Consider the following 10124-nt stretch of genomic DNA (forward strand, 5'->3'; position numbering starts at 1 on the left):
ACAGCCACAATTAAAAGGCCGGGCTGGCTTCCCCCACCCCACCCTGCTCCCACGTCTTTCCTCCGCCGCTCTGTATTGTCGACCTGGAACAATGACTCCCTATCTCACCATCTCAGCGCGGGCGGCCTCGATATCTAGCAGGCCTACAATCCCCAAAATGCACCGCTTCCTTCTTACGTAAACTCAGGAGGTCCCTCCCCCGCCACTTCGCGCGTCACGAAGCATTGCCCGAGTGCTGCTGTGCTTGTCGGGGAGGGGGAGGGGGTGTAGAAAACGTGACGAAGTTGGATGTTGTGGTGCTTTGTAATAGTCAGCAGGAGGAGCCTTTTAAGGCATCATGCACGTGCCGCGCTTTCATTTGCTGTGCTTTTTTTTTTTAATTTTTTTTTTAGCCATGTCCGGAATTCTTTCGGTATTATTAAAGATAGCGATGGGATTAGAGGACACGCCCGATTAAGAGTTATTTGAAACGTTCTCTGGATTGCAGAGGGCAAATTCCCTTTTGAAAAGTATGCTCCGCTCCCCACCTTCAAAATCACTTTTTCCCCCCCGAAAAAAATTTAAATCACTTGAAATTAAATGCAGAAAGAAAGTGGCAATGGGAAAAGATCCGAACAGTATCTAAAATATGCGTTTTTATCATGATTGCTATCGATACCCCTGGAGCATAATAAGATCGTCTGAAACGCTTTTTAAGAATAAGACTTGAATCCACTGGGTTTTCATCTGGGTAATATAATGCATAAGAATCTGGTTATTTCAGGTTCTTGGGAAAGCGACATTTATTCATTCCTAAAAGATTCAATATTTCAGGTTGAAATATTCCTCTTGCCTGAGGCGTGGAATTGCCATCGGGTTGCAGGATCACCACCAAGCTACAAATTAGAAAGCTACCTTTTAGCATGTTGTGTAGGTCCGTATTCTTTATTGTAATCTACTGCATTTGTACCGGGAAAAGTACATTTCATAAACTGGTTAAATTTACCACAAATAAATAAGGTATATGTTGAAAGATCTGAAAGGCCAGGTTAGGGAAATGGTCATGGAGAAAATCTTATCTCGGGGCTGAGAATCAACATGGACTTGACAGATGCAGCAAATAATTTAAAAAAAAAAAAAAAAACAAGTATGTGAATAGTCATTACTGGTGTAGTGTAATTCAAGAATGGGCCACAAGAGTATCTGCAGACACTTCCTTTGATGTCTACAAACTTGTCCCTGCTGATTTTAAAAAATAAAATGCTGATGAAATCATGCCACAAAGCAAAAACATATCCCCGTTGCCTTTATTTTCATGAATATTTCTGGAATTGATAACAGCACATAACCACCATTTTTAATTTTCTAATTTACCCCCTGACTTAGAAAAAGACAATCTGTGGTAGAGAGTATCCTGAGAGAAAATACCTAGGAGCAAGGCCGCACTTGTGTTTAGCTCTTTGAGAGTATCTGCAATGTATTTGCAGTGTTCCAGATATGTCTACTACCCCTCAAAATTGCCTCTATTATGTCTTTGTTGCATTATAATGCAGCTTTATCCTCCAGGTTTTCTTTTGTTGGCCAGCCTGACTTTTAACATGTATTAGTTTTGTTAGCTGTGCTGCTGTGTATTTGCTCTGGTTTATAATTGCTGCCATGCTTTTGTTTAGTTTAACCACCTCAAAAGCTGTTAAGGTAGAAAATATCAACTCTGTAAATTTTCTCAAGTCTTTATTTGAGAGTAAATCCTATATTGATAAATAGGTGTATCTGATTCAAATAGAAGTTTAGAAAAGTGAAGTTCTTAAGGATGAGGAACAGTTCCAAATAATAAAGAGTATATGCACAACTTGCACACAGATAAACACACACACCCTTACTTGTTTCCTGTGCCCTCCCCCCTCACTCCCAGATTTCACATTTAGATCTTATGCTTTCTTATTGGAGCCATTAAAATGACATAATTTAGTGATCAAAACACCAGAATAATTTGGGGTTCCAACTCGAGCTGGGGCTGTGTAAAAATAAATAATAAATAAAAATGAGATCCAGACAGCTGTGAGGAAAGAAGAAATATTTATTTCTAAATATTCATTTCTAAAAGCAAAACAGTTTGCTTTTAAGGACAGGCTGCAGAGAAATGGGGTACAGCAGCAGATTTTTATAGGGGGAGCTTGTCCAGGATTGTGTACATGTTGATTCTAGGGTGATACTTGAAGTGTGTGTGTGTGTAGGTATGTTTATTTTTGTGAACATGCAGTTCCTCTGGGAGACATAATTTAATTAACTCTGTGTTTGCAGACCTTATCCTTTGGTATGTGGATCAGGTCTGGGTAACTTATTTGGGAGTTTGAGGAAGTTTGCTAATTTTAGTTGATTGACTTAGTTTCAACTTAATTGTCAATTATCTAGTAGATTCTTAGAATCATTGTGGATTCTGTTAATATTTTAAGGGAAGATGGAAACTGTATAAAGAATAAAATATATTTGGATATAAAACTTCTCCCAAAAATAAGTTTTTGTTGTTATTGTTTAAATTAAGTTACTTTACAACTTTTATCCTGTAATATTCAAGGCAGTGTGCATAACGCCTCTTATTTTCTCCACAAAAGCAACCCCATAAGGTAAATTGTGCTGAGAGAGAGGCTGTAGCCCAAATTCACCCAGCCAGTTTTCATGCCAAATGGAAACATAAAATTCAGAGCCTCTTGGTCTCTAGGCCAGCAGCTTTACCACTATAGCATATTGATTTAATGTTAGTTCTAATTGTAACTCTAATAAATGATTATCATTTATTAAACCTGTATGACTTTTGACTCTCAGTGACTCTGGGCATCTCATAACAATTAAAATAAAATCAACAAAAGATCAAAATAAAAGCGGATAAATAAATAGCAAGCAGGATGAATTGAGGGGGTCTCTGTCTCCCTTGCCAAAGGCCTGGGTGAAGAATGTGGTCTTCACAGACTCTTCTGAACAACAATGAAGTGGGGCCATCCAGATATCAAGGGAGCCAGAGGAAGGTGCTACAATAGAGAAAGTGCACTTCCAGATCCCTGAGAGATGGTCTTGTTTAATTAAAAGAACGTGTGACATGACAATCCTGCAGGATCAAATTGGTCAGGCAGATGTTACGAGAGACAGATGGTCCCTCAAGTAGTCAAGTGAGATAAAACACTTTTGTTAACTTTTTATCCTTCCATCCAATGTAACTTTTGACAGAGGTAGTGATTTATAATTTCCATCGCCATTAGAAAACCTATCTGCAAATAATTCATTGAATAGTTTTTTCCCCCTGAAATATTCAGCCTTCCTCAGCTTCTTTTATATATATATATAGAAGTGGTTTGCCATTGCTTTCTTCCTAAGACTTTGCCATTGTTTCCTTCCTAGGACTGTTTCTTCCTAGGACTTCTTAGCATGGCCCAAGGTCACTCAGCTGGTTTGTACCTAAGGCAGAACTAGAAGTCACATTCTCCTGATTTCTAGCCTGATGTCTTAACTACTTCACCAAACTGGCTCTCTTTCCTTAGCCAAAATCCATTCAAATGCATTGAGCTGCAACTGAAGGAAGAAACAATCTGAGGAAAGTTGACTGATAACAGGAATGGGAATTTGTAGCCCTCCAAATAATTATAACAATGATCTGCTATTATAAATTTCAAGCAACAAAGCAGGGCTATGTAAAGCAAAAGTTTGAACAGTGGAAAAGGATTTATCTCAACTCAAATATCACTGAAAAACGATTTGCAGATCAAAGGAGATCCATTACCAAAAATAAAATATTCTGGAAGAGATTCAGGAAAAACTGTGAAAATGAAAGACCCCAAGTAGTAGAATAATAGAAAAAATTCAGATAACAATAATTGCAACTGCAAAGAAAACAACTGATACGAAATACACAGATGATAACTTAAAAGAAATCATAACAGAATCAGTACAGGCCTAAATTGAAACAACCTATGAACTGAACTCCCTTAAAGAAGAATTAAAAGAGAAGATTATATGACATATGCAAAATTACAAGTAGACAAAGACTACCAGCATTGAAAATAATGCCCCAAAAGGCCTGACACCTTTTATAAAGGATGTGAATAATGTGCTTTCAATGATTAAAATAACATCTATCCAACATACCCATCAGCTTGTCTAGAGTACAGCAGAGGTGATTATAAAAGAAATGGATATTTAAATTAGAAAACTAAAAGCAAAATCTTATTAATTCCCAAAGTGGAAGATCAGACATGAGGTCAAGATACATTAAGATCAGATGCAAGTAATTTAAAAAACATGAAGGAGCAAAAACTGGGAATATTGTTTTAGCACCAGAAAAAATGAAGAATTTTTGGAAATCATAATGCAACAAATAATAGCATTAGCTGAGGAAATTGAGTGCTATGAGGCACAAATCATTCAATTTAAACAATATCATCTATTTCAATCAAACCAGAGATGATTCTACCAAATTATAAATAGCAATAGAAATTTTGAAAATAGAAAACTAAAGCAAAAAAAAATCCAGTTTTGGAATGATCTATTGGAGACTCAAAAAAGACAATATGCTGGATTGATAAAATACTTTGAAAATCATCATTATTGCCTTTATTTTTTCTCATTGCCATGATCCCCCGTTCAGTGATTTTGAAGAAAATAAATCTTGGCTATCAAATAGCAAAATAGGGTAATCAAATCTCAAATTTTCTTTACAGGAATGACCTGAAGCTTTATGGGATGTCCGAAATCAAAATCCAGACAAAAACTGAAATAATTTTTACCACAGTACAAATATAGATATGCCCTAGAGAAATATGGTACAATAACAATAAGGCAGGGTAAAATAGCAAACAGTAATGGGATTTAAATGCCAAATGATCAAAATCATCAGGAGCCAACAAGATGAAGCCTATAAGTAAGTATCTGGACCTTTTTACAGCTGCATAACATCAAGCATGGACAAGTTAAAAATGTGTTTGGTAAAGAATACATTTAGACTGAGAAAATTGCTAGAGACAAAATTAAATAGTGGAAAGACTATCAAAGCCTTCAATATTTTGGTCATACATATGATATGATGCAGTGCTGGAATTATTAACTGGACACAAACTAATCTGGGAAGTTTGGACCAAAAAAACAAGAAAATTGATGACTATTCATTATTATTTAATCCCCATAGTGATATTGATAGATTACACCTACATTGCAGAAATGGAGACAGATGTTTATTTCATGTGAAACAAATTGTTGAAAAAGAAAAGCATGCACTGGCTAATTATACAAAGTCAAGAAGGAGCATTAATGCAAGTTAAAATGTACCAATAATAAATAAAATATAAGGAAACAAAACATTAATATCAAAATAATGTAACAAAAACAAGGAAATGCTGGCAAAGAAACACATTACATGGTCAATTTCTATAAAAGATCAAGAGGAAAGTAATAAAACTTGGCAATGGCTTATAACTGGAACATTAAAAAAGAAACTGAAGGCTTTATTTTGGTTCCTCAAGAACAAGTTATTTGAACTAATGCATCAAGGCCAGAATTAAAAAATGAAATGATTCAAAATTCAGATTGTGCAGAGAAGCCAAAGAATTTTGAAAATAGAAAACTAAAGCGAAAAAAAAAATCCAGTTTTGGAATGATCTATTGGAGACTCAAAAAAGACAATATGCTGGATTGATAAAATACTTTGAAAATCATCATTATTGCCTTTATTATTTCTCATTGCCATGATCCCCCGTTCAGTGATTTTGAAGAAAATAAATCTTGGCTATCAAATAGCAAAATAGGGTAATCAAATCTCAAATTTTCTTTACAGGAATGACCTGAAGCTTTATGGGATGTCCGAAATCAAAATCCAGACAAAAACTGAAATAAAAGAAACAGTAGATCATTATTCTGTTTGTGCAAGAAGATTGTACAAACTGACTATAAACAGCAACATAACTGTAACTGGATAGTACAAATTATCATGTGCCAATAATGAAAAGTTGGTGGGAACATAGAGTTGAAAAAGTAGTAAACAATGAACAGGTTAAAATAGTGTGGGATTTCTGAATACAAACTGATAAAGTCTTGAAATATAACACCAGATTTTAACACTGGTTCAAAAGAAAGTGATAACTGATGTTACAATACCAGGGGAATTGTAGAATAGAAGAATTGGAAAAGATCAAAGTATCAAAATTTAAAAGTGAAATTGAAAGATTATGGCATAAACTGTCCCTGGTGGTCCCAGTGGTTATTGGCATACTGGGTGCCATGCTAAAAAATCTTGGACACTTAGAAAATCTGTGCATCGATAAAATTTTCATCTGTCAATTACAAAAGGCCATGTTGCTTGGATGTGCAAATATACTACAGTGATATGTTACAACATGTCAGGTTTTTGGGAAGAACTGAATGCATATGAAGGTCAACACCAAGTAAAGAACTAGCAGCTGTGAATTCACAATGTTGTGTATGTAATAATAATTAATTAACTTGTGTGCCGTCTGACTCTCAATGACTCTAAGCAGCTTATGACAATCAAACTACAATAAAGCGCAAAAAATAAAGATAGCAAGATGTAACTGAGTGATCAAGGAATGGAATTGGAATACAGTTGATGTTCAGTGAGTGACTTTGGCCTAACCTTTCAACCAAATTTATCAGACAGTTTTGCTGTAGGATTGAAGAGAGTCCCTTTACAGCGTCCCAACAATATAATAAATGCAACAATAACAACAGCAGAAGAAAACTGGAATCCAGAGAAGCTCAATTATTTATTTAGGTGTTAGATTTATTTTGTACTTTTCCTTTTCCCCCACAACAGAAACTCTCTGACACAGGTTGAACCTGAGAGAGAGAGAGAGAGAGTGACTATCCCGTTCACCCAGTCAGCTTCTGTGGCTGAAAGTGGACTTGAACTTTGGGCTCTGTGGTGAATAATGGCCAGTGGCAACTGCACTTCAGGGCCTGCAAAGCCACAGAGGCCCATGTTCCGTTATAAATTTTTCTATTGCTTAAAGTGGTGACCTTTTCTGTGGTTTTCTGTGTTGTTGGAAAATGCCTGCAATGATAGGTTTCCTGCAGTAGGAGTGGTTGTTCCAGGATCAGATGACATACAGTAACCCTTGTTCCTTCTTCTCCTAATGAATGACACAGAGCATTTTTAAAAGAGAAACTCTCATTTAAAGCATTGGCATTTTTGACTTTATGGAATAATTAACTGGCATGATGTCATCTCTACAATGACAGATCATCTAATTGGGGCAGCTGTTTGTTGAAGTGCATGCTACTGTATGGATGCTTCTCACCTCAAGCATTACTAAGTTGCGGGAAGTTTGTTCCAGCACTGTCTCCAAAAATCTGCTCCTATGGTTATGCACATGTTAGACTATATGAAGGTGTGGGGGAGGGAGGAAGGAAAGATTTAAGAAACATTGCTTCTGCACAAAACCTCCTATTAGTGACAACCACTTTTGCTTGAATGTCTTGGCTCCTGCTCAACAGTTTGAGGCCTCTTAATGTGTCTATTCTTTCCTGAAACCACTAGCACTGTCTTCTGTGACCACATCCTGTGACAGTAGATTACACAGATTATATTGAGTAAGAAAACGGTTTTCTTTCCAATGTATTACATACCATCTCCTGCTCCTAAAAACAGACCACATACATTTTTCTTCTGAATGTTTTGAAAGCATTCCTAGCATTCGGATGTAATATTCCACATTGATTAGTCTCTTTAATTCCCAGAGTTGTTCAGCAACATCTGGAGAGCCATTAAGATGCCCATTCTACTTGTTAGGACAGAATGTGTCACTCATTTGTTGATAATCAAGCTGGGAGGTTCCTAGAATTAACAACCAGAAAACCTCCGTCCTTGGTTAACCCCCCCTTTTTTTTGTGGAAGGAAAGAAAGTGAAACTAGATTTTTTTGTGGCCTGTCATGGTTATTTCACAGAAAAATAATATACATTCCAGAATATCCCATCTCAACTATTATGTTCATATTATGTGCACTTCTACTTTTACTTTATTTTACATACTTCCCCTTTCTCCTCCTATGCTTAATCTTACAAGCTGACTGTTATATTATCTAACATGCATGTTCCGTAGAGATGCTCACCAAGAAACAGTTTTTGAAACCATCCAATTTGACTAGTATTATAGCTATTCATTATGCTGCAATTGTTTTTTCCCCCAAATACTGCATTTCTAAAGGTGATACATTTTCAATGTAAATGGATAATTGTGGGAATATTTTTGTTCCCACGCTGCAAAATTGGGAACAGCTCAGATGTTTGTTTTGAGAGTCATCCACTGTTGAATGACGTGAGGTATATGTGTATCTACAAACCAACAGTTAGATTTGTTTTTATATAAAAGCTTACTTGTTGTATATAGTTTTTAGGTTCCTTGCTAGTTCTTGGTGTCACCACAACACTCCACATATACAATTACCTTCTTACATAAGAGAAGAACAGTATTTAAGCCATTCTTCTTCAATCTGGTACTTCTGCAAGCTTGTGCTAGTGTGAAGGGAGGAGCGATAATTATAATTTCCAAATAATTCCAGTGCCAGTGAACAAGGTGTAGAGCAACACAAATGGTCATGAATATATTATAGTAGTCATTTTATATAGGTCTATTTTCCATTTAATATATTCGTTTGAACTCTAGTAGTTTTTCACAAATCATGTTACCCAAAGTCTTCATCTACATTCCAGCGACATGCGTTATTTCAGGAATGTCAAACTGGATTTCTTCAAGGTCCGGATTAGTATTGTAGTTGTCCTCCACAGGCCGGTCTGGGGAGGGGGGGGGAAAGACAGGGCGGACGGCAGACGGGACAAACCCCTCCTGCAGCACTCTGCTGGCCAAAACGGTGGGGGGGGGCGCATGCAGTCCTCCTGTGCCCCATTTTCTCTGGCAGAGGCACTGCAGGCAGGTCCTTTGCTATTTCCAGCCTGGCCCCGTGGGCCAAGTCTAAGCACCCTACGGACTGTATCTGGCCCGCGGGCCTTGAGTTTGACACCCCTGTGTTATTTCTTTGTACATGGCTAGGTAGTAACTGCCATGAAAGGTATGAGCTAGCATTTTCTTTAATATTTCTTCTAGATATTTTTGACCATCTACCTAATTATCTCATGTGGGGTTATTTCTTGAGTTACGGGTAACCCTTAACTCAGGGGTCTCCAACCCCCGGTCCATGAACCAGCACCAGGCCACAGCATGCCAGAAACCGGGCCATGCAAACAAGCAAAGCCCCATTCATGGGATGCAGGCAGCACACTAAACCATGCTCCTTCCGCTCTGCAGAAAAACCTGTCTCCATGGAACCAGTCTGTGGTACCAAAAGGTTGAGGGCCACTGCCCTTAACTTATAACCATTTGTTTAGTGATTCAGTTTGAAATTACAAAAAAGGCCTGACTTATGACTGGTTCTCAGATTTATGACAATTGCAGCATTGCCACGGTCCTATAATCATAATTTGGGCACCAAGTGGGGTGACTGCATCTTCCTGGGGTTTGGCATATTTTCATCCAAACCAAACAGTAAGCTGCAAAATACGAATTGAAATCAGATAAATCCAATCTTCCTCTTTCCTTTGCATCTTGTGACACCAATATTTAATTCCTGTTTTTTTCCATGCCACACAAATTTAGATTTATCCTTTGGTCACTACAGTATTTAAATGGTGCATCAGTCTGAAACAAAAATATATATTTAGGCAAGGCATTCATTTTTATCATGCAAATTCTCCCCAGCAAGGACCAACTCTCTTCTTAACCCATCTTTTTAAACTTCATTTCATATTCTTAACATAGTTATTTTGAAATAACTCACAGTTCATATTTGTCATAGTGTTGCCCTGATATTTCATTTTCTTCTCAATTTTAAAATCCATTAAATTCATCAGTTCTGTTTGATTTTCTATTATCACATTTTTGCTAACATCTTCATTTTCTGTTTATTAATCTTGAAATTTGATAATGTATCAAATTCTTTTAATTTGCTGATTAATATTTCAATTCTCTTTAAAGGATCTTCCAGTCCAAAATCAAGTCATCTGCGAAAGCCATTATGTTTCTTTTTTAAACTTTACTCCCACAATCTTACCTTGTCTTCTATCTCTATTCAGTATTTCAAGAACAGCAGC

Source organism: Pituophis catenifer, unplaced genomic scaffold (assembly GCF_029215685.1).
Source record: "Pituophis catenifer annectens isolate HBS135680 unplaced genomic scaffold, rPitCat1.0.hap2 SCAF_1, whole genome shotgun sequence".
NCBI classification, from domain to species: domain Eukaryota; kingdom Metazoa; phylum Chordata; class Lepidosauria; order Squamata; family Colubridae; genus Pituophis; species Pituophis catenifer.